Below are 26,975 nucleotides of genomic sequence, written 5' to 3'. Positions count from 1 at the left end.
AACGCATGTTCTTAACCATCATACCCACTTAATCTATAATTATGCTAATAGGCGTTTTCTTTGATGGCTTGGGGTGGGCAAACACTATTCACCTTAGCCAATGAGAAATCTTGGATTTCGCCCTTCCAACCAATAAAATTTTTCCATGTGTTTGTCCCTCCAAACAATAGATTTTTTACATTAGTCCAAATTGTTATTAGCTCACATTTTCCACTACTGCCTTTTTCTGCATCTCTCTACCCTTCGCCATACCTGTGCCTTCCCTTCCACTTTTCGTTTTCACACCCTCCTTTCTGGTTCATGAGAAAACATAACGCATGTTCTTAACCATCATACCCACTTAATCTATAATTATGCCGATACGCGTTTTCTTTACTAGGTTGGGGTGGGAAAACATTGTTCACCCCAGCCAATGAGAAAGCTTAGATTTCGCCCTTCCAACCAATAACATTTTTCCAAGTGTTTGTGCCTCCAAGCAATAATTTTTTTCCATTAGTCCAAATTGTTATCAGCTCACATTTTCCACTACCAATTGTTTCTGCAACTCTCTACCCTCTGCCATACTTGTGCCTTCCCTTCCACTTTTAGTTTTCACACACTCCTCTCTGGCACGTTGTACCCTTTGCCTTCATGCTGGTCAATCGAGCTTGTCCTCTAGCATTGAATTGCATTGAGCCCTGTCCGCCATCTCCCTCACATGGCGTCAATGGTGTTAAAGAGCGTTTTTATTCACAGGCCATCTATTTCTCAAAGTTATAGTTTTGGATATTTTCTTAGATAATATTGGGTGCATCCCAACACATAACAAATGATATGTGAGCACTATTATTGTTGGGCTATTGCTTGTTGGTTGTGGTCCCTAAGCACATAAACATAGTAAGTGCAAGAAAAAAGAGTTCTAAAGATAAATGGGGAAATACTAGGGAATTTTCAGTCATATTAATGAATAAGTCGAAGTTTATAGCCCATTCTGTGTTAGCATGGAGAGGTATTCAACTTCTACAGTTAAAGATGAGTCCAAAAATGTTCCAGCATATGAGGAGCAGGAGGAACCCATCTCATGCAGACCATCTGTGGATGGCAGTGCAGACAACCCAAATTATTCTGATGTTGAAGATCAGTCATGGCATTCACAATATACTTCAAATGGAGGAACTTATGATGAATATGATTATTCTAATGCTTCTGATACTGATATTGTAGGAATGTCAAATCTCGCAAGGTGTTCTCTTTCCGATAGTTCCGATGTAGATCTTGAGAAGGGTCCTGACCCCGAGGTGAAGGAACTAGAAGGGAATGTGCCTTCTGATCAAGGGAGGCAATTAGACAAAATTGGGAGCTGATCTGATGAGTGTAGAATGTGCCATCTTACTCTGAAGACCAACCAAGAGGTAGAGGCATCTATTGTGTTGGGTTGTTCCTGCAAAGATGATTTGGATGCTACTCAGAAGTGGTGTACAGAGGCATGGTTCAAAATCAAGGGTAACCAGTTAGTTTTTTCTCCTAGTGACTATATTTTTAAAATATCTATCCAATGCTTTCTTATTGGCTATAACGCAATAGACTCAAATGCACGCCTTGATTTTATGTGTGCCTATTCCCCTTGTCGTAGGTTTTATCTTAGATTCCTATCTATGTTACCAAAAACATGACAATGGGACCTGTTTTCATTTCGTTCATGTTGTTGTATCCGTTCCTATCTTGACACTAAATCAGTGCATTGCTAATCAATTTTGCATCTGCAAAATACACCGAGGAAGGTGGGGGTTATGTTTTGTATCTCCTGAAACCGTCTAGCTTTTCTTCTCACTCTGTTCCTACTTCTATTTCCTTTTCCCACTTCTGGTAACGTATACAAATATCACTCTTTGGGTGAGGGGCTCTTCTCATTAGTTATTTGTGAAATAGAGGTAGCAATGTTGGAATGTTTTCTGGATCATGTTCTTCACATTTTTGTCAAATTTGTCATCTGGACAATATGAATGGTTTCAGTAGAAATTATCAGGTTTATTTTCTAGAGCCTTGCTTCTTTTGAACGATTTTATCGATGTATTGTAAGAGCACATAGAGAAGCTTTCACAAATAAAACCACTGAATTGGTACTGTAGGTGAGTTGTAAAAATCAGTGTTTCAGAAGCATAGTATTAATCATACAGTTTTTCACTTCCATGTTATTAATGCTAGCCATATTATTGTCGTAGACAAGTTACTTAAGCTGCCATCAAAATGACTATTAAACAGAGACAATGGTCTTGTTATTATGTGTTGTTTGACTTAACTATATACCCTGCCAGACTAGGCTATTTTAAGGTAATAAGGTTTTGTCTTTGGTTGGCCATTTGTAATTTGCAGTGGTCTTACTTTCATTTTGGTTTTCTTTGATCCCTTTTACTTTTTTCGTGATCCAAGCTAATGAGAAGAGCAAATGGTCTAAAAAAGAAATTAACACCTTAACTTATCAGCCTTAACAATTGTAGGTAAGTGGGGTTTAGAATCTAAATTTAATACCAACTTGACAATTGTTTGTAGGTGGCACCAAAATCAGTCCCATCAAAGGAGTAGGAGTAAGTAGCTTTTAAACCGACCTTCATTATTGTTGGACATACCTACTCTGTTCATCTGTATTTTGTCTTAATACCGAATTGAAATCAAAAGTGGTTAGATCCCTTGGGCATGTAACATTGTTGAGAAATATCATAAAACTTTGTATAATCACATCTGGACCCTGAATAAACAAAGGAAATGCTATGTTATCTAGATCTGTAGCAAAATCATGAATTGTTGCCTCTTTGGTTTCTAATATTGAAAATAAGCAGCTGAACCTCGGTCCAGAGAAAGAATATGGTCCTCGTTTTCTCCTTATATATTTTCAAGAGGGAAAGACAGAAATCTATTTGGCTTTCAGAGGTTGCTTGAGTCGACAAAATTTGGAGCCTCTGGAGTGACATGAAGGGAATGCATTCCTAGTGATAACCCCATCCATCTTCTCTCATTTTTTTAACAGAAATTGTTAAGCTTTTTTGTCTTTCCCATTGGACTACAAATTCCCAAGGTACTCATCTAATTTATAAATTCATTATGACTAAGTTCAAACACGACTTTCAGAAAATTGTCCAGAATGGTATTCAGTTATGGTCACCTTAGAGGATGCTTTCTTCTTTGTATTCTTGATGGAGGGTACCAATCCTTGATGTTTAGCCTTAAGAAAATCTGTTAGATTGAGAGAGTGGAGATCTATTGAATATGTGTGAAAATCAATGAAATTTGTCGGCCTTTTTTGTGCACACAATGGTGCATCCATTCTCATATTGTATGCATACAATAATTCTCTTGTGTGGGATTTGACCTCAGGGAAAGAGAAAACTACCGTACAACTATTTGTTAAGCTCTATTAGTGGTTTTTTCCTAATATGTAACATTTGTTGCTGTTTCTAGAGGCTGGCAGTCTTGCTTGATGCGTGACATATTATATAAGAAGAAACTCCTCTCCTTTGTGCACTCCTTTGTTACAACTTCTTTTACTAGAAGGTGTTATTCTCATTTTGCTACCATCCGAATTCAAATGTATATCTCATGGATAGGTGATTCTGATATTCACCGTCTTGCTGTTGCTTCAACGTTGTTATATATTTGGCCAAAGGCATTGCTTGCACACTAGAGACAATACTTGTGTGCACCATGTGCTTGAGAACATAATTTAATCAACAGTAACGTGGAGGGTGGTTATACAAAATTCTAAATTTCTGCCATAATTGTGGTTGAGTTCTTATCATTATTGAAGGCCTTAGTTTCTCATACTAATTAGTCTGAGAATGTAGAGCTCAGTCTTTAATGGGACATTTTATCAAGATATTTCTTTCTGCACATCTTTATATCAAAATTTTAGTTCATTATGATTTGCATGGGCAGGTTTCTCTGCATTGAAGGTAAAATTGTCTTTTGCGATTTATCTATGAGAAATTTCATACGATTGATTTTGATGATATCTTTGCGTCTCAACTGTCTTTTGTGGCACCCTCCTTTGTTCCATCATTTGGTGGTTTCACGCTCTTCTTTACAATCTCTTTGTCTGCTTACTTTTTAACAACCTTGTCTTATTCTTTGTATATTCCTCCCCTCTTTGTTTTTCATTACCTTGAATAAGGTATGCCACCATTGACGAAATATTGTAAGTCCCCGCATGTGATATTTGAACTTATAAGGTAGTTATCTTTGGAACACGCCCCTTATTTTAAGGAAAAGAGGACTTTTGTGGAAATCATCAAAATTTATACGAACAATTTTTATTGTCAATTTAACCATCGGTCAAGATTCGAGACTAAATCAACCATGGTCATCCTTCTAACTAGTTTCCTTTCTCCATTCTTCTTGCTTGACAATGTCGTCAAATTTTCCTTTTACAAGTACCTTCCAGTCTCAAATTTATCATCTGGGACTGCTCCAATGATAGCTTAGAATTGCTGGTGACATCAATTCACGAAGAGCTCATTCTTCCTCCTCTTATGTTCTTTTCCTACAACATTAAGGTTTTCACCTTCACTCTATCCCTCTCATATATATTTTCTTCAACTCCATTATTGACTTCAGCTTTATTATTGAAGTCTTATAACTCTATTCAAGTATTGTTCATGTGTGAGGGTACGGGATTGGCATAGTCAAGACCACCATGCTATGAATTTCACATCATCTAATAATCTATGAGAGTCAAAATAGTCATGGATATCCTTCCAAAAAGTCATTTGGGTATCATTCTTAATTTCTTGCTTACTTTTTACCACCATGTTTCCCGACATACCCATTTTGAGGGGGTTAAAGATTTCAGATGTTCCCATTTCAAAAACTTGTAGACATTTCCACATTTCATGCAAATTAAATTTGACTGTTTTATTGAATCACTTAATATTATTGTTGCTAACAAAGACCTATAGATTGACAAGCTATGCAGAAAACTTTTGCGATAAGAAAAATGGAAAAAGCAATTTGACAATGAAATAGGTATGGTGAGTTCAAAACTAGTATTGATAGCAAACTTTAAGGGCAAGGGAAATTTTCCTAGAATGAAAGATGAAGGAAACAATCAAAGCATCATAGATGAAGCAATTAATCAAAAGACCTCCACATGTCATTATTGGGAAAGGACGGGCCATAATAAGATGTTTTTCCAAAAAAATTACGGGATGAGAAGCACAACCAAGGAGGATCTCGATGTTGTGAAGCACCAAGAAAATATTTCTCTCTTTACTTTCATGGATAAGCATGCAAATCATAGAAAATCATCAGTTTGTTATATTGATTCTGGTGCAAGCTGCCAGTTCACCAATAGACACGAATGGTTTGTTAACTACGATGCTTACTTTTCATCTGTAGTTTTTTGGTGGTGGGGAGATGTTTATAACAGAACAAAAATGCTATGTTCATATTTCCTTGGTAGGTATGTAGCTAGTCTTTGTTAATGTCTACTATGTTCCAGGTATGCAATAAAATTTTCTTTTGGCATGTCAAATTATGAAGCAAAGACCCTAGTTACATTTTGTTTTTAGATACCATAAACACTGTAAATAGGACAAGGAAAATAACAAGGCAATCACTCTTGGTGTTGAATATCATATACCATTCAGATTGGTGGATACAGAGGATGCCCAAGAACATTATTTGCTATCCAGAAGTGTTCAAGAAAGTAATATCTTTTGGCGTCAAACATATCTACATTTGAATTTACACTATCTTTCTCATTTCACTAAAGAAAGTTTTATGGATGGTCTTCTAGAGATTAAACAAAATCAACACGGAAAGTGCAGTGCTTCTCCAATGGGAAAGCAATGTCGAGCTCCATTTGATGAGGGATAAGATTGAAGAGATAGGGAGGCCCTTCTCTTCGCTTCCACGTCTAAGCAAGATAATCATGGATAGTCACAAATTTGGTATACTAATCTGAGCATGTAAATTCCCCTAGTTATTCAGAATGCTTTGTTATAAGTACAACTCAAAAAATCTAGTGGAGAAGAGATTTACAATATCAAGTTTTGAGGGGAAGTAGAGGTGGTTTCCAGTGATGATCAATTCAATGATGCTATTAATTCACCTGGTTGGTAATGCATTCCTGTGAAACATTTATGCTATATTTTCTTATTGTCCCATTTTAACGTTTCATGTTTTTTCATAGCACGAGATGAAAAACACCTCGAACAACTTGCTTTATATGTGCATGGATATGTAGGCCTAGCAGTAGTCCATTTCAACACAATATCAAATGACCAATACAAGAATATTTCTCCCTTTTTCGATCAGATATGTGGAAGATATCGTTCTGTCAACTTCTTGAACATACCCATAGGCATAAGAATCTGGTAAGGACTAATAGAAGTGACTGATGGTGACTGATGCTGAATTTTTGTAGATATTTTACAAGCATTGAAGTTTTAGATCAGATTGTGGATCATCTCGCAAGGAGTAAGGGCTAGTGCAGTTGAATGATGATGACCTGAAAACTTTTGTACATATTTTAGAAGCATTCACATTTTACATCAAATTGTGGGTCAAATTGCATATAGTAGATGAGCTTGGGATTTATGCTAAAGGACAAAAATGGATATTTATTTTTTGGAAATTGATGTATAATATAATTTTAAAATTGAATTAATATTATTATTTTGTGATGCATTTGAGAGAAAAATGAACATTGTTTAACTTTCTCTAACATGAACTTGTGTTTAATTGATGAAGGTGGACAATGAAAAAAAACAGAGTTGTATTGAACTATTGGTTAACCAGGGATGCATTTGAGATAAAATTGTAGATTATTTAAATTTGTCTAACATGGACTTGTCTTTAATTGTTGAAGGTGCACATTGGAAAAAACATATTTTTGCAATGTCTGAAAACATTTATTGTACCCATGTTCAAGATTTACAACAATGGTGTCAAAGTGAAGGAAACTATTTTCCCAAGCCAACAAGGCCTGGAAAATTCAGTGAAGCATTATTACAACCTCTAGACAGAAATATGTAGTCTTTCTCTGCAACCATTACCATATCATTCACACATTCAGTTGTGAAACACCTATAGACGATAGAAAAAAATGGATTTGATTCATATAGGAAGAGTATTTCTCGACTTTTTCTAAGATTCTTTGTGGACCCATTTCGTTCTCTTCAAATCTTTCTACCTCTGAAGCCAATTGTTCCCTATTCATGTTTCTGTTTAGCCATGATGGTGATACAAGAGATACTCAACAAAGATATCCTCTATGAATAAGCATATCAACCTAGTGCATTTGCAATTCCATATTTTTATACACATTTCAAATCGTTGATCAATTGTAAACAATTTGCAAATACATTCTCATTCTGTTTGATTTCTCTCACAGAAAACATTATCAAATTGGTGGGTGCTATGGGTTCATTTCCTGCACTTGAACAATTATATGGCATGGTGCATAGAGAGACAAAGACAGGGCAGATAGAATTCTACTCAAGTAGGATTGGTCATTGTATATGTTTTTTCAATATATTGGAAGGCCAAGTTTAATTGAATTTTTCAATATCTCTCCATCTCTCTCTTTTGTACTTGAATCCCTGTAATCTGTTCAAGATGCCCAATAAATGAAAAATGTTTTTGCATTACTCTCACGGATAGGTGCTGCTAAATTTTAATGCCATTTTTGGGTATAAAGGGGATGTTGTTTCTTTAAATGGTAACTTCTGCATCTATTAAAAAATTGACATTGTAGGTTTCTTTTATCAGTAATATACAAAATCAATTAAATTAACTATGGAACTACTTTTTGGAAATTTCAAATTTTTTTGGCAAAATCTAAATGTATTTTGTTACGTGCGTGAAATATTCACACCCCCACAATACCAAAGCAATGCAAAACACTTTAGCTCAATTGCAAGTTGCTTACTAGGTTCCCACATTCTCATTGTCACGTGGGTGGCAAGTTTCCATATTCTTGCCATGGTTGGGAGGGTTTGTACACTGAACACTTTTGATAGATAAATCATTAATGAAGTTCTAGTGTAATTCCATGCTATAATATCCCCAACCCTTCCGTGGGTAAGAGGTACCCAACCTGCATTGGGTACAAGTCCAACTGTGCACAAAGCCCCAAGCTTCTTGGAAACAACTCATTATTGATCAGAATACCCAAGCTAGACTTGGCTACAAACCCAAACTTGTGAGTTAAGTATAATAACTTTATTCAAAGGGTAAAAAAAACCCAAACAAAATATCGGAGTATCTTTTCGCCTTTTGGTACAAATGCGAGTTTAATATTCACCCTCCTATTGAAACAAACCCTAGAAATCTAATGGTTTTAGTGGGGTTTTACCCTAAAAAAAAGAATTATGGTTGGGCTCTGATCTAGTTATGTGTACGCAAGCCAAAAAATTGTTTAATATAATTTCTCTTCATAAAATTATATATTTGACCACTACCTCAAATCCTCAATAGCTTTACGTTTAATCATCACAAAGATTGAATAGTATCCAAAAGTAAAAATTTCCTTACTTTTACCACCAAATTTTATCCTTTACACTTACTAATTATTAAATTAACACAACTAAATATTTTTAATAATTATATATTATTAAATTAATAAAACAAAATAAATTAAATTAAATTCTTTTAGTAATTTTACAGTTTATGTATCCTCGATGGGGGTGCTGGATCAATGTGATGTGGGCCTCGGGGAGGGTGCCCACCACCCCACCAACCTCCTCGATAATTAAGGCATGGTGGTGTGGCACGCTCCAGCCATGTAGTCTCGTACGAAAGTTTTTTAATTCAAAGTGCATAGAGTTTAATACATGTGGTGGGACGATGGCTGTGGTAGCAATGGCATTAATTCAAGCATGGCAAAACTATTACTAGCATTGCAAGTTCGTTTTTGGTAATGGTTGAACCAGAGTGTGAGTCTCGCTGGTTTTGGATGGGAAGAGAGTTAAATTGGCAAAGGATGCATGCTCTAATAGTTTGAGGGTGATTTCGCGGTGGGAAAGCCATGGAACGAGGATAGTTTGGGATGAATATAAACTTTCCCAACCAAAGCATACATGGAACCCTGGCATAAGAATATTCCTTGTGGATTTAAAAAGCTGGGTGGTAGGGAACATAACGCTGCTGGTGGTTTTCTACATGCTAGAGTGTCAACTAGATGTGTTACTAGGTCCTTTGGATTAGAGGAAGGTAGGTAAAAAAGGTTTCTTTACTTGGTATTACCATGTGATCACCATGGTTTCAAGTTTTAATTTGTGTATTAGGATGTCTGTGCTTCTTTATGTAAGTTTTGGTGGTGTTATCACTTTGAGTCTGGAGTGGGGGGCTGAGGTTTTGATTTTATGTTTGTGGTTCACAAGGTTCAACCGGATAGGTATGTGGTTACCTTATTCCTCGCCAGGTCGAACTCATTGTCTAGGTACCATCACTGATGGTTCTAAGTGAGGTTATGTGGGGACTGTAAACAACCACAATTCTTCAGCCTTGGCCTTGTGTTTAAAAGAGCACGAATGTAAGCTCTTTCATTTGCCATATCGGCATACTGGAGGTTTACTGGTTTCTGGGTTAGTCCTAGGTTTATTTTCATGTTCTGGGGTTGAGCCTAGTTGTGGGAGGTCTTGGTCATATAGGTGGGTTTGGTTGCATCAGGTTGCCCTTGTATCGGGGAGGCCTCAGAGATTAGACCACATGTCAGAGGATTATGTGTGTTTCTAATGGTGGCGCGGGAACGCCCAACCTCTCATATTGCTGGAATTTTCCCTAGGCTTCCTATCTGAGTGTGAGGTTATTATGGTTGGGTCATTTAGGTAGTTTGGCTAGTTGTATTGAAGTCCAATGGTGCGGTTTTATTCATTCTTCTTGTAGGGTGTATTGTTGTGCATCTCAAATTTCAATGACTCACTAACAAGGCATAATTAGAATGGGAATTGGAGAGAGGAGTTAGTGGGGAAGGCATCTATTGGGAAACCCAAGCCTTGGCAAGGCCTTGGACCCCAACCCATGCCAAACACTTGGCACAAAGGATATGATCCCCTCTCAAGATAACCTTGCAAATCAATTAAGTCACATCACTTTACTTTTGGAGCAGCTCAACAAAGAACGACATGATAAAATGAACACAATTATTAGTTTTATGAATGATCTTTAGAGTAATCAGTGCCATATGCTTGATCATTTGGAAAACATGTAGAGGAGACAATGGTGCTTACAGAAAAAACTAAATCATCTGTAAGGGAAACCAACCCGTATGGAGAAGCACATTCATTGTGACTTTAGGCCTCCTCCATCACCAGGCTCTAGACGGGATCATCCTACCCCGGTCAATTCCTCTTATCCATAATAGTTGTTCGCTGCATCTTGATCTTGAAGGTCTTATCGTATCATGTGTCTTTCCAATTTTGATTAGCAAAACTTTTTTCACAAATTGTTATATGTTTTGGTAATTACCTACTAACCAATAAATATGATAAGAGTAAGACGAACACAATTTTAAAAAATATATTAACCAATATAATCTTTTAATATAATAAAAACTTTTAAATTCACACCGTTTTCTTTTTACAATTTATGTATAATCAACGTACTAAAATATATATAGACATACACGTTATTCTTATCATCATTATAAAATTTATTATTTTGATTTGCTATTTTGTCACATCTATCAACCATTGACAACTTGAATAATTTTAAGTAATATATTTCAATCAAGTAACAACAAGTGATCAATTTCAGTGGATCTATCATGCAAAATCTAATATTTTGAATGGAAACTAATAAAGTGTATATTAAATAAATATTAGTGAATCTATTTTGCAAAATCTAATATTTTGAATGGAAATGAATAAAGTGTATATTAAATACATATAATGATATTAAAAAAAATTAGATATATGGATAACAAAATTTAAATAGATATTCTGTATTATAATTGGGTTGACATAGGTTTTAAAGTCTAATATATAGAGAGTAGAAATAAAGCACAAATATCTAATATCTAATATCTAATAAATTTCATCTAATGACAATGTCAATTCTAATTAAAATCGATATAATTATTGTGTATAAACAAAATATAAATTCGACATTGATTTTACTGAAAGTCAAGTGGTTTTATCTAATAGTGAGAACTGGAATTCTGTTTGTGAGAAAGAGTGAAACAATTAAAGAAGTGGAATTCTGTTTGTGAGAAAGAGTGAAACAATTAAAGTAAAATGGTTAATTTAACGTTTGTGGACTCTAGATTTTGAATATAATATCTTTAATTTAAAATATAACATAATATTCTTTTTATTTTTTTAATAAAATTACTCATTTTTTATTCGGTTGAGAGGTGCTCTCGAGCCCAAGATGCCAGAGGCGTGTAACTTTATTGTAAAAATTTTGACTAAGCAAAAATAAAAATAAAAATAAAATATGGTAGAGATGTGTAACTTAATGTAACGTAATATAATGTAAACACTTTAACTAAATGAAAAAAAAAACCTTATAAAAATTAATAATAAATAAATAAATAAAAATGACTCATGGTATTCATGTGGAATATAACCTATTTAAGAGGGAAATTAAACTATCTTAGAGCTATCTTAGTTTGATGTTATATTTAGATACATAATTAGTTGTAGAAAATAATGAGGTTGAATCCATGTAGCCTGTAAATATAAAACCTTTTTATGGATATGTTCGCACTTGGCATTTGTATGGATCTATTTGGTGGCACTATATCTTTTTGTATAGATGAATACATAATGTGTATATAAACATAGAAGCTTTAGAGCTTCCTTGAGACTATTGGGTGATACATAAAGGTGTTTTTAAGAAGTTTAAGTTTAAATAGGATTGTACAAAGTACAAAACAATAGTTGTTTCTTCATTCTAATGGTTTCTTTGATAATCACTTTAATATAATATATGTAATATATTCTCTTAATTTATGTGTAATAATGTGCTATATAAATAGAGCTCTGGTAGATCTAGGATGGTAAGTTTAGAAATGAATAAGCTTAACTAATCCACTTTTTATTAAAAAAATTATTTATATTTGAGATTCATAAGTAAACTTAACTCTGGATGTAAATATTTGATCCCATTATGGTAGAGATGTTTTAATGTTTAGCATTTTGAGTTTATCAAAATAAAATAAAATAAAAATAATAAAAGAAACATAAAATTAATAATTATATTTATAATTAATTATAATTAGTTAATTAAATTAGCCTAGATCCATCTTTACTCTGGATCTAGTAAGCGGCAAATAGAAATAAAAATAAAAAAATAAAATAAAAAACATAAAACTAATAATTATATTTATAATAATTATAATAATTAGTTAATTAAATTAGCCTAGATCTATCTTTACTCTGGATCTACAAAGGCCAAAAAAAAAAAAAAATTAATAATTATAATTAGTTAATTAAATTAGCCTAGATCCATCTTTACTCTGTATCTACTAAGTGCTTAGAGGGATCAAATTTCTTGAAATGCAAATCTCTTTTAAACTGAAAAGAGATTTGATCCTTCTTGGTGCTTGATAGATCCAAAATTAAGATAGATCTAGGACGGTGATATACAAATTATGTATCTAAATATGAAAATTTAAGTTACATATTTGATAGAATTTTAAGAAAGATAGGTAGAAATTTTAAATATATATAGAATGATTTAAAGTGATTTTCTTAATTAGAATTTTACATGTTTTTAATCCTTTGAAATTTATTTTTAAATTTAAAAAAGGATATAAAATTTAAAAAATATTTATAAATTTAAATACAGTTTTTTATAGATTTAAAAATTTAAATTTGTTATTTTAATAATTTATGATTAGAAAGGCATTTAAATAATCTAAATTATATTTACTTAATTGTTTAGTCTAATATGATAATCAATTAAAAAAATAACACAATATATTTGTTTTACATTTTTACTCATTTTATAAGGAAAAAAATAATGCAATGGAATTGTACGGTTGTTTTTTTTTTAAAGTTAAGTTTTGTATTATTTTTTAATTTCAAAATACATCACTTATAGTTTCATGGGTCAAAACATTATTTTCCTCAATTTGCTTCAAGGAAGACTCGATTTGAGATTGATAATTTAAGAGAAAAAATGTCATCGTAAAGTAATTGTAGTTGACCACAACAGTACCAAGCCAAAACTGGGCTACCTGCTAAAACCACATAGTTGCAAAGAAACATAATCGAAAGTCAAGAGCAGGAAGAAGTCAAATGAGCAAGATCCTTTGCACTTGTACCAACTGACGCAAAGGGCTTGAGCTTATTGTAACAACCCCTGGTTGATTTCCTATGTAAGTAAAAAGGAAAATAAGACCAAGGTCATGGGAAGTTGAATGTTGGTAAAAAAACATAGTGATGGGGATCAATTATGATTAATAAATAGCTATGAAAATAGGCAAAGGCAAAGTGGCATTTTATTCATGAGAATAATGGAAAATATGATAAAATGAAGGTGAAAGTTCACAAAATAGCATCAAGAGGAAAATTGAAGGAAAAGGAAGGAAAAGGAAGAAAATAGAGGCCTCAATGATAAAAGGGCTTCTAAGGACCAGTTCACAGTTTTTGTCAGTTCAGTCTTTGTCACTCTCATTATATTCTCTCTCTCCCATACTCTTTCACACTTAGAGAAACCTTGGAGCGTTGTTGGAGCATGCTTGGAGCACTCTAGTTTTAATTAGATTTGGAGAAAGAAAGGAAAGGAAAGCAGTAAAACGTAATGGAACAAATGGATTGGCAGCTACAACGGGATTGCTTTGCAGGTATCGAGTTGCATGTATGATTTCCTTGCTAGTTTTGCATTGCATGGTATATGCATGTGGTTATTTGGTTATGATATGTCATTGGCATGGAGGATTTCTTGGATTGACAGTGGTTTTGCCTAGCCTTGCCATTTCTTGGATAGCCATGGTGTTGTAAACTTTTCCACTTGTTCTTTTTGATTGGCGCTCACATTCCTTATGGTTGTGGGTTGAGTTACTAGTTCCTGGAGTTGTTGGTTGGAACAAATGCTCTAGAGCCCTAGAACAACTTGGGTCGAGTTACTAGTCCTGGAGCCTAAGTTGGACAAATGTGGTGGAGCCCTGGACAACTTGGGTAGAGACTAATCTGGTTGGTGTTAGTGATGTATGACCATGAGGTGGAATCACTAGTTGAGGGTTGAGGGAGTTGTAATTGTACTTGTTATTATGTGGCTTTGATGGTTGTTCTATCATGGCGTATATATTAGTCATTTGCTCGTTATATCTTGGTTATATGATGTATATTGTTTATGGCTCTTGATATATTTTGATTAGTGGATGAATGGTTAATGAATGCATGAGCTAATGAATGTTATTGCAGCTATCATGAGAGGGCATTATACCTTCTTAATGATTCTCATATAAGTATCAGATCCCTATGTTTAAATATGCATTCATGACATGTAGATTACATGTTCCCCGTATGTTTGACGAAATGACTGTCATGGTTATGCCTGGTTAGATCAAGTATTTGATCAAGTTATGTATGAATAGTTTTTCTTATTGTCAATTATTGTTTTGAAATGTGTCACTAAGTTCTGGGCAGTGGTTTGGAGGCTGGCCTAGAATTTAGGATCAGAATTTGAGACTGCTGCCTTTGAATTGGAAGATTTTGGTTGCAACCACATGGATCCAAGCTTGCGCATGTAGTTGGAGGTTCCAACCACGTGGAGGGCTTGTTGTGAGAGAGTTTGGGGACCTAGGTCAGAGAAGCGGGTATCTAGCTCAGGTTTTTGCTACTTGGCATGGTTACTCAACCTCTGAGTGACCTGTAGTCCCTGTAGGATGTTATGATATGTCAGTTTGTATTCCACAGTCGGACCCACTTCCTTAATGGGACCTAGGAGGTAGGGTCATGTCATAGTAGCTCCTCCTCTCATGTTTACCCCAACAGGAAGATGAAATTGGGTAGATATGGGAACAATGGTTACAGAATGTTATCATAGCTCCCAGATTCAACACTTGGACTGGAAGGGCAGAAGGTGTTTTTTGTACATTCATGTATGTGGTTTATGTGTTCGTTATGCATGCATTGTGATATTCATTGTTGTAGTTGTGTCATAATGTAGAGGTTGATGATGTCGATGTTGAGATGATTGATATGTTGATTTCATTATATGTGTGTGTGTGTGTTGCTAATCAAGATTGATCTTGCAGATGAGATAGGCTCCCCTAAACTTCACTGAGCTATGTTTATTATATTTATGTTTGGTTTATCTAACCTCGTATGCTTGCATGAAGTAGATGATCAAATATGACAAGCAAAATGGTGTACTACAGTTCAGGTGATTCTCCCTACAGATCAAATGAATAGCATGGTGATGAGTGTTCCTTTGACATAACAGACACATTGAAAAGTTTGAAAGCATTTATTGGAATTTGTAAGGTGGATAATGACATTAATTCAATCACATGAAAGACTTGCTAGGGCACATGAGAAATAAGAAATGGTTAATGCAGTCATCATTCAGAGTCTATCAGATTTGCAGAGATAGAGACCAGTAAGGATCATTCATGGACAAGAAGTAAGGACTAATAGGGCATATGGATCACCTCTCAATCAGGATACATGTATAACAAGGATGATACAGTCAGAGATGGTAGGTTCTTGGATACACCTAACAGGAGGGGTAATGACTGTGGGTTCTATTCTAGTTTTGGTTCAGAGAGACAACATCGTCATCACCATCACCATCCATATAGGACGAGTGAGAAGCAATACCTGCCAGAGGAGTTCAAGAAAGAAAGTCCTTCTACATTTGATGGAGAAATGAAGAAGTCACGTGTTGCAGAAGCTTGGTTTATTGGGATGAATAAGTTTTTCAGATTGCTTGATTATTCAGAAAATACGAAGGTCATGATAGCTACTTTTAGTCTTAAAGGAAAAGTAGAAATTTGGTGGGAAGATGTTAATAATGTCGGAGGTATTCAGGAAGAGGAGTTGACTTGGAATGAGTTTGAGACACTTTTAAGGAAGAAGTATCTATTTGAAATATACTATGGTGATAAGGCAAAGGAATTTTATGAGTTGAAGATGGGATCTATGATCGATGAGGAATATACTAGCAGATTTTTGGAGTTGTTGAGGTATGTGCCTTATCTTAAGGAGGAGAAAGCAAAGATTCATCAGTGGGTTGTCAGTATAATTCAAAGATAGGATTGAGTATAGATTTGAGTTTGATGAGCTTAGATCACTGGAGGAATCCATCAGAAATATGAAGCACTGTTATGAGCAATCGAAGCGTAAAAATGAATATAAGTCGGAATGGAAGAGTAATGAGAAGAATAAGGGTGGATCAAGAAGAGAAGGAAACCACATGTTATAGATGAAGAGGAGAATGCAACACCATACAAGAAATTCAACACAGTTGATAGAGGATAGGGATTTTAGTCTGAGGAGCAGAACAAGGGTGATGGAAGGAAGCCTTTATAGTGTTGGAATTATGGCAAGGATCATCACATGAGAGATTGTCCACAAAATCAGGGTGGAAAACCACATATCTAAAGTTCTGAGGATGCACAAATAGATGGGGATGTTGGACAGAGTATTCCTTGTAATTATGCAGCTTTGGATAATAGGCAGGATGATCATCAGGCATTTATTATTAAGATGAAAGCTAAGGTTTGTGATAAAGTTGTTTCTATTTTGATTGACCTTGGATCTAACTATAATTATATCAATCTTGACTTGGTGGGTAAGTGTGGTTTGAATAAAGAATTGCATGCAGAGTATTGGTTAGTGTAGTTGGCTACAGGTGCTAATAAAAGAGTTCATCATTGGGTAAGATCATGTGCATTTGAGTTAAACGGTATGTCTACATCAATGCATCTAAATGTCCTTTCGTTGGGATCATACAATATGTAATTGGATATGGATTGGTTGTACATTCATAGGACTAAAGTGGATCGCTATGATAAGGCTATTGAGTGCATGAATGATGATGGCGAGAAGAGAATTTTGTAGGGTAAGAAGAATCCTACTTTAGTGAGGATGGTTACAACTATGTAGGCCAAGCCTAGTCGCAGGAAAGGATGTGTATTGTTACAGTTCATGTTTCCAGTGAAAAAGGTAAGGATGTTGAGGATGCTGAGGTCTTCAAGAGGTATCCAGTTTTGCAGTAGTTTTAAGATGTATTCCCATCTTATATTTCAGATTTACTGCCTTATAGGGAAGTGGAATTTTCTATTGAGTCGATGTCAGGAGTAGCACCAATGTTGAAGGCATCGTACAAGATGAGCACTCCAGAATTAGTGGAATTGAAGTTGCATTTGAAGGAAATTCTTGAAAAGGGATACATTAGGCCAAGTGTGTCACCTTGGGTCACACCAGTATTATTTGTGAAGAAGAAGGATGGTAGTCTCAGGTTATGTATTGATTACAAGAAGTTGAGCAAGGTGACGATTAAGAAATGGTACCCATTGTCGTGGATCGATGATTTGTTTGATTAACATAAGGGAGAAGAAGTGTTCTCAAATATAAATTTGAGATCATGATATCATCAGGTACACATCAAAGAAGGGGACATTTACAAGACTTCTTTCCAGATCAGGTATGGGCATTATGAATTTGTAGTAGTTCTTTTTTCTTGACTAATACTCTAGCTACTTTCATGTGTTTGATGAATAGTGTGTTGTGTCCTTATGTGGACAATTTTGTGATTGTATTCATTGATGATGTATTGATATATTCTAAGAATGAGGAAGAGCATGCAGAACACTTAGTAATAGTGTTAAGGTTGCTAAGAGAACATAAGTTGTATGAAAAAATTAGTAAATGCAATTTCTTTTGGACAAAGGTTCAATACTTGGGGAATGTGGTTCCCAAGGAAGGTATAGCAATGGACTAGGAAAACACTAGAGCTATCATGGAGTGGGAAACTCCTAGAAATGTGGATGAGGTAAAATCATTTATGGTATTACCAGGTTACTACAGGTGGTTCATCAGGAACTTCTCATGGATTTGTTATCCTATTATATCATTGCAGAGGAAATAAAAGAAATTTGAATGGATAAAGGAATGTGTAGCTAGTTTTGAGCAATTGAAGTAGTTTCTTACAAATGCTTTGATTCTAAAGATTGAAGATCCACGCAAAGAGTTTGTGGTGTGTAAAAATTCTTGCAAGAGAGGAATTCATGGAGTCATGATGTAGGAAGGGTGGGTAGTATGCTAGGAGTCAAGGAAATTGGATGGGCATGAGTAGAACTACGTGACGCACAATTTTGAGTTGGCAACAGTAATTCATGCATTGAAGATGTGGAGACACTATCTTCTTGGCAAGAGGTTTGTTTGGATGAGTGATCACAGTGGGATGAGGTACTTGTTTGACCAACCTAATATGAATGCTAGACAAGCTAGGTGGTTGGCTACGTTCAGTGAGTTTGACTTCGAGATCAACTACATTAAGGGTAAAGAGAACATGGTTGTAGATGTTGTTAGTAAAGAGTATAGGTAAATCACATAACAACTATGAGTTCATATGGGACAAATTTACAAGATCAGATCTTACAGGAAGGAAAGCAGGATCACATGTACTGAAAACTTAAGCACAGGTTACAACAGTAGGGCACAGGTGAACATAATGTGGACTATCATCTCACTATAGATGATTTGTTCAGATTTAGGGACATGATTGTTGGGTTGTGTTATATTCTTTCCACAAGCCCCCCCTTCGTTGCGTTGATTGCACAACGGGGGGGGGGTCACAGGGGGTTTGAGGGGGGTGGTTAGCCCCCCTCTACAGGGTCCGAGGCAGTGCCCCAGGCAAATTTTTTTTGGACCCTATATTAGGTTGGACAAACCTACCTATGGTTTTGTGCATGGTTTTCGCACATGGTTTTGGGCACGATGGTTTTCAGTCCATGGTAATGGATGCCTCGAAATGTATATATATGTATTGTAACATTGAAAGGAACATAATGGAAAATCAAGATGGTAGTCCCGATTTTGGGATCCAGGGGAAAATCTTTGTGTATATGTGTTTTATATGTTATGCTCTCGCATTGTTTATTTTCTGTGTTTTAGAATTCGTATGCAGGTAATTTATGTACAGGGTTAAAACCTAAATTTGGTATCAGAGTTTTTTTGGCTTCAAGTGGATGCCTTTGTTGCTGAGGGGTTTTGCTTGGGCCTGTGGTAGACCCTGTTCATTGGGAGATCTACGGGATTGATTCTGGTGGTGAAAGAAGACGGCAAGAAGTGGAAAGATAGAGATCAAGAAATTTAATGATCAGAGTTTTGAGTTGGAAACTCAAGATGGAGGATCTGTTGGTGGATAAAGATCAGTGGATCGTGATAGATCCAGGTACTAAACCAACAAAAGTGTCCAATGAAGAATGGAAGAAGTTGGATCGGAAGGCAAAGAGAAAAATACGATTGTGTGTCTTAGATTCAGCATTGCTAAATGTATCAGGGGAAGCTACAACGAAGGCTTTGTGGGACAAGTTAGGGATATTTAAGTCTCTGGTGAATAAACTGTTCCTACAGAAAAAGTTGTATAACCTGAGGATGAAAGATGGAGACTCAATGACATAGAATCTAAATGCATTTAATACTATGGTAAGTCAGTTATTGTCTGTTGATATTAAAATTTCGGATGAAGATAAGTGCATTAGTTTGCTGTGTTCTCTTCCAGATTCGTGGGATAGTCTGGTTATTGCAATAGGTGGCAATTCAACTGCCTTGCAGTTTGATGAAATAGTCTCATCCTTGCTAAAGGAGGAGATGAGGCAAAAAAATATGGAGAGTCAGAATGGTTATGCCTTGTTTGTACGAGGACGGTCCCAGAACAGAAACAAAAATAAGTCAACGAGTGGGAGATTTAAATCTAGAGGGAGATCTAAATCTCCAAGAAAACCTGTAAATGTGGTGTGCTGGAAATGTAGAAAGGAAGGGCACTACAAAAAGGACTGTAAATATAAAGCTCTTGACAAAGGAAAGGGATCTGATGATGCTCCTTCTACAGAGGCAAAATAAACCTTAGATGAAGGTGGGGATGTGTACTTGCCTTCTTCAAGTACACATGTAGATAATGACGCATGGTTGATTGACTCAGGTGCATCCTTTCACTTCACTCCCCATATAGAGTGGTTCTACGAGTATGAGAAATATGATGGTGGTGATGTCTTCTTGGGGGATGACAGGAAGGCTAGAATTGTTGGTCGCGGAAAAGTAAAGTTGAAGTTGCAAGGTGGAAGGATCAGAACACTTCCGGGTGTTCTGCATATTCTTGCATTGGCCAGAAATATGATTTCTGTAAGAAAGTTGGATGATGTAGGTGTAAAAACAGTGTTCGAGAAAGATACTTGCAAGATGGTTCAGGGAGCACTGGTATTGATGCGGGGAGTTTGGATTGGAACTATGTACAAGCTACAAGGTAGCACTGTTGTTGATGGGTGCAACAATTCCATGGTTCCTGAAAGTGGAGCAAAAAATCTAGTGGTCTCTAGAGAGAAGACCATGATGTGGCATCAAAGGCTTGGACATATTGGAGAGAAGGGCCTTCGAATACTTCATGGTAAAGGTATGGTAGAAGGTATGAGTAATAACTCTCTCGATTTTGATTTCTGTGAAAATTGTGTATATGGGAAGCTGAATCGGGTGAGTTTCCCTTCTAGTGGTAAGAGGGCGAAACAGATATTAGAGCTTGTGCACAGTGATGTGTTTGGACCTGTGAAGGATCCATCTCTGGGTAAGTCTGTGTAATATGTATCATTTATAGATGACTTCTCAAGTAATACATGGATATATTTCCTTAAGAACAAATCTGAAGTCTTTGATGAGTTTAAAGAATTTAAGGCTCTGGTGGAAAAACAGACAGAGAAGAAGATAAAGGTGTTGATGACAGATAATGGTGGAGAGTTTTGTAGTAAGGAATTTGAAGAATTATTTAAGAAGTGTGGAATAGCACGACAGAAGACTACTCCATGTACACCTAAGAAAAACGGAGTTGTAGAAAGAATGAACAAAACGTTGATGGAAAGGGCAAGAAGCATGCTCAGCGGTGCCGGGTTAGGATAGGAATTTTGGGCAGAGGCGGTGGAGACAACATATTACCTGGTCAATAGATCACCTTCATCAGCGTTGGAGGATAAGACTCCACAAGAGGTATGTACTGGTAAGAAACCCTCTCTTTCACATCTGAGGGTATTTGGATGTGATGCATATGTACATGTTCCAAAGGAGAAAAGAACCAAGTTGGATAGTAAATCTGAAAAGTGCATCTTTATTAGGTATAAGGATGGTTTAAAGGGTTATAAGCTTTGGAACCCAGTAACAAGAAAGGTTGTGTATAGTCGAGATGTGGTGTTCAGAGAGATGAAAGATGTTATTAAACATGAAGTCCCATCAAAGGAACCTGAGAAGATAGAGTTTGAGCTAAAGGAGGAAGAATCAGACTCTACAATAGAAGAGGAATCAGAAGATGAAGAGCCACAAACTCCGGTTGTGAGAAGATCAGTTCAAGAAAGAAGGCAACCAAAAAGGTATAGTCCATCTGCTTTCTGTTCAAATTTTGACTTATCTATTGTTGATGACGATCCCAAAACTGTGAAGGAAGCAGTAGATTCAGAGGATGGCAAACTCTGGAAAGAGGCCATGGTTGATGAAATGGCATCTTTGCACAAAAATGAGGCTTGGGATCTGGTGGAGTTTCCGGCTGGAAGGAAACCCATTGGCAGCAAATGGGTGTTTAAGAAAAGGACAAATACATAAGGAAAGGTGGAGAAATACAAAGCTCGATTGGTAGCAAAAGGTTATTTCGAGGTGCCGGGAATTGCTTTTGGTGATATTTTTTCTCTTGTTGCCAAGGTAACTTCTATTAGATTACTTTTATCTGTTGTTGCTGCTTTTGATTTTGAGGTAGAACAGATGGGTGTGAAGACAACATTTACTCACGGGGATCTGGAAGAAGAGATCTACATGAAGCAACTTGAAGGATTTGCGGTGAAGGGTAAGAAAGAACTGGTATGAAAGTTAAAAAAAGTCTTTGTATGGGTTAAAATAGTTGTTGGCATTATGAGACAAGTGTTGTCCTTGATGGAAAATCACACAGATGTCAAATCATAGTGCAGAAGGTCAGCAGCAAGGAATTGATGAGCAGAACGTTAGCAGCAAGGAATTGATGATCAGACTACAAGTATGAAGAGAAAATACATATACGCAGGTTCATTGTGACCGAGCCGCGTATACAAGCAGGTTAGACATTTCCAAGGTGCGTATGCATATACACGCACTTTCATGCAAGGAAAAGCGCGCATATATTGGAGAACTTACCTTTGGTCCGTGGTAGTTAGTCCTTGGTATTTGAACCTATGGTTTTGGACCATGGTACCTCGTCACACGTGTTGATCCCAAGTATTGGGTCCGTGGTATTGGTTTGTTATGGTTTTGGTCCGTGGTATTGAGCAAGGCCTAAGACTATAAAAGGAGAGGAAGATCATTAGGCAAATGTAACTGAAAAAATCTTGAATATCTAAAGAAGTATGAGATCCAGTATGCAGGTTATGGGTTGATGATGCATTGCTTAATCTGAGCTAAGGAGGGATCTCACCAGTTGATGGAGAACAAGATCTAAGGATAGATCGATATCAAATGGTTTGAAATAAACTGTCTCTAAATGATTGATTATGTTTATTCTAGATCTATATATTGACGTATGTAATGATCTGAACTGGGTATATCTTAAGTTTGAAATCGCTGCAAGTCATGTTTGAATATTTATAAATCTGTACGCGGGTTGGCTTTGGTGTAAGTGCGTATGTACGCAGGTTTGGTTCATTGTAGTAGTGTATACCATTTGAGCTATAATGTCTAAAATTACAAGAGGTTCTGACTGTTGATGAGTTCTGATGACAGTTTAATGGTGTTAGTATTCTGCATATCTTGGTTGGATGATTGTATATTGATGGATGAAAACTAATATGGATCAAGATCATAATGACTCATATTTATGTGATCCGATGGACTAGATCTGGGTGCTAACGCGTATATTATCCTTGTATATGTAATGATCTGGTTATGTCTGAAGTCAGGAAGTGCAGAGAAGTTATGAATAAGTAATTAATGACATATACGCTGGTTCACCTTGATGAAGTTGCGTATACACGCAGATTCAGCACTTCCAAGTAGCGTATGCACTCTGATGCATGTTTTTGATGATACAGTTGGTTCTGATTGATTTTGTAGAGTTCTGTGACTGTGTTGATTGACAGGGTTTCAGTGTTTCAGTGATTCAGAGATTGATGATGCTAGTAGTGATTGTTTTGAGCTTCAATGATAGTTATGGGTCCAGTATGAAAATTTGATGAAACGTGGCCTTCAGATTATAGTGTTGTGCTTCAGGAGTATCCAGTCTGAAAATGTATGAAACATGGTACCTGGAGGAGAGAAGATTGTAGGCCGGCGCCTACGTACTAGTATCTTAGCTAGTACAAGAGCAAAGGGGGTTGGAGCTCCCTTCCAGGAGAGTCTGGAGAACGAGAGAAGGTTGTAGCCTTCTGCAGGTTGTAGCCTGCGTGCTGGTAAAGGACTGCACCAGTACATTGTAAAATAAGTTTCTTAATAAAGGAAGATAGAAACGTATTGCATCAGGTGGTTTTCACCCACATTGGGTTTCCACCTTATATCATGGTGTTCATGTTTGTTTCTTATGTGTGTTGATCTATCTGTCTTACTGCTACTGTTGACTGTTAATATGGCTAATAATGTTCTGATGCATCCATTGAAGATCACATAACTGAATCATGGGTTTAATGGTTATACGCTAGTTGCAATAGACACAGTCGCGTATATACGTGGGTATACTTAACTGAAGTAGCGTATATGAATCTGAGTATGAAAATTGAAAGTTTTATTGATCAGATAATACTGATTCACCCCCCCCTCTCAGTATTATTTCCAACAATTGGTATCAGAGCAGGTCCTTTGGTAGAAGCTTGACCGCTTGAAGGAGATCCGTGGAACAATGGGAAAGAAGCTTAAGAAGAAAGCACCTAAGAAGAAGAAGACATCTCAGAAAGTCTATGATAGTGGGAGAATCGATTGGGGATTAGTTATAAGAAGCTCTTCAAATTCAGAATCATTTCAGAATGAAGATGAAATATCAGGTATGAATTTGCTATCCTTTGATGTTCCAGCTATCTATCCATTTGGAAAAGATGAAAGTGATAGCGAAACAACTGAATTTTCTCTTATGGGTGAATAAGAAAGATATCAAATAGAGGCAGAATTTAAAAGTCTAACAAACAAAATTAGAACTCAAGAAGAACTTTTGAACATAAAGGATGGTGCCTTCAAAGAAGCTGCTACTAGACTAAAGACTCAACGAAAGTTATTCAAGGACAAATATCAAAAGTTGCAGGATGAAGTGACATCATTAAGAAATGAAGTCAATGAGAAAGACACAATCATCAAGAAACTCAGGGATAGATCTAGTTTTATGAAAGCCTTGAAGCCACGATCCGCTCGCTAAAGGAAGATCTTGAAGAATCAAAGAAGCAAAATAAAGATGTACTCCAAGCTATTGAAAAACAGGAAAACGAAGTTATCAGCTTAAAATATCAGCTGGAATGTGCCTTCAGAATTTGTCAAATGCAGCAGGATCTAAATGAAGAACAAGAAAAGGAGATTCTCAAACTGAGGCATCAGTTGGAAGAGGAAAGAAATGTTGAAGAAAACATGAAGAAACAATGTCTGGAAAAGGAAGAACAACTTCAAGTTGAGGTAAATATCTTGAAAGGTAAATTAGAAGAAAAGGATAAACTATTACGATTTCAAGATAGTACTAAAGCCTTGGATGATATTCTTAGTAGTCAAAGGTCTCCTGCTATCAAGACTGGTCTTGGTTTTCATGAATCTATTGAAGGTGAGTCTAGTTCACAAGGTGAGGCAAGGAACTCTAAAGAGAAATCTAAAATCATCAACAAGGAGATAAGAGAGATGAGAGGTCAACAATCAAGGAAAGAGATTCTTCAAAGAAAATCTTTTACTCCTATCTATGGAAGTAATAGTTGGCCATTTACTCAGATGAATAATATTGAATTTTATGAATGTCATAATCTTGGACATGTTGCAGCTAGATGTAGAAGAAGAATTGTTCAAGATCATCACATAAAAAGATCATCACATTCCAGGTACTTCAATGGATATTGTTTTTCTTGCAATATGTTTGGTCACAAAGCTGTTGATTGTTACAAGAGGAATATGAAACATGTGAGATGTTATGCATGTAACAAGCTTGGACATATAGCAAAGGAATGCAGGAACAAAGTACGGACATCACACCAAAAGGAGAAAACATCATCACACTTAAAGATATGGAAGAAGAAGGAAGTACAGTCAGAAAGATGTGGCACAACACAATGTACTCAGATACAGCACAGCACAGACATAACAGACTCAGAGGGAGTTGAAAGTATAAAACTTCAGTATCCTGAATCTCATACGCAAGTTCCATAAAGGGAAGTCGCGTATATACGCGAGTTATACACTGCAAAGTTGCGTATATGTCAGTCTGAAGAAAAGCAGTGGAGACTGGCTCAGAAAAAGGATCTGATATGATTTAGTCCATTATTTGCTCTATTGGTTAATAGTTATAGTCTACTGAGGATGTGTGGAAATGTTTAGAAGTGTTTTGATCCTAAATTGATGATGATGATGTCTGGATGCTTATTGCTGATATATGCATGATCAGATCTAACAGATGGCACAGGTTGAGGGGGAGCATATGCCTTTAATAATTCATTGTTGGCATTATGGTTAATAGTCCTTGGTGATGATGCTTATATGGCTAAATGATATATCTTGCTATGATGTGGTTATGAGTTGTCCATGATAAAATCTCATATGATTCTTGGGGTTACATAGTTGATGTTCAGATCATATTTGTGGATTGATTCTTAGATGGTGCATATATATGGTGATCAGGATAAGGAGAAGTACAAAGCTTGAATACAGAACTTCATTACTTGATGATGAGTCTCTCATATGCTGCTGTCGTCATATGCATAAAGATCATGATGCAAGGTTCCTATAGCTCTTGGTGCTCATAGTTGATGATATAAAGAAGTTTTGACAAATGAGGTTGAGCTCAAGATACATAGTGCTGATACATGGATGACTACTCAAAGTTGCTTTGTTGGAGACATGATGATGAGTTCTTATCTATATGATGATAGGTTGATACTTACATATGTTGATTGATGCAGATGTTCCCAAGTAATGATACTTGGATCATGTAGAGCTTGATGTTGATGAAATGGCTATGGTGATTTCACTTATGATATAATGTGAATGATTTCATGATGATGTTTTAAAAGGATGAGTTCGGACATACCTTGTTACAGGACATTTACAGGTTGCTGATATGGAAATGGTTGTACGCGAGTTTCATAAGGACTATCCGGGTATATACGTTGGTTTATATGGATACAGTCGCGTATATGATAATTTGAACGAAATCAGTGGGTCAAACTCATAATGAGAAGATTCTGATATGGGTCTGACAGAGACCATTTGGCACAGGTTCAGGGGGAGCAGATAAACTTCCAATGATGCATTGTTGGCATTATCTTAGAAACCTTTGGTTCTAGTCCACAGTTGTTGTTGGTTTTAGGTGGAACAAAGGCAGAGGGAGAACAGAAGGATCTCTTGGTTGCTGATCTGAATGGTGATTGACAGATGCTGCCGATATTAGTTATTGGTGACTTTCATAAAGTCTTGTTCTAGATATTTCGTCTCTATGTCATATTTTGTGGTATCTCTTTCGTGGTATGGTCATGTAACGACCTATATTGGTTTCCCCACTATGCCTGGGATGAAGATGTAATGTTCTTGTTTTATCATGTGTAAACTTTTGGTGTATCCCCACTTGGTTGGGTGGATGAGACAATTTTTGTATATCCTCACTTGGTTGAGAGATGGATGTATGTATGAGTCTTTGGTGATAGGAAG

The 26,975-nt window shown here is 36.1% G+C and overlaps 1 pseudogene; it reads left to right on the top strand.

The window, feature by feature from the left end:
- The first annotated feature begins 980 nt into the window (after nucleotides 1-980).
- LOC149150811 (uncharacterized) overlaps nucleotides 981-26,975 on the top strand; it is a 61,255-nt pseudogene continuing 35,260 nt past the window's right edge.

Source organism: Pinus tabuliformis, chromosome 9 (genome assembly GCF_031772625.1).
Source record: "Pinus tabuliformis cultivar Carrire ecotype Pingquan chromosome 9, CPIR1, whole genome shotgun sequence".
Lineage (NCBI taxonomy): Eukaryota > Viridiplantae > Streptophyta > Pinopsida > Pinales > Pinaceae > Pinus > Pinus tabuliformis.
Note: the sequence above shows the minus strand (reverse complement) of the source record. Positions and strands in the feature narration are given on the sequence as shown.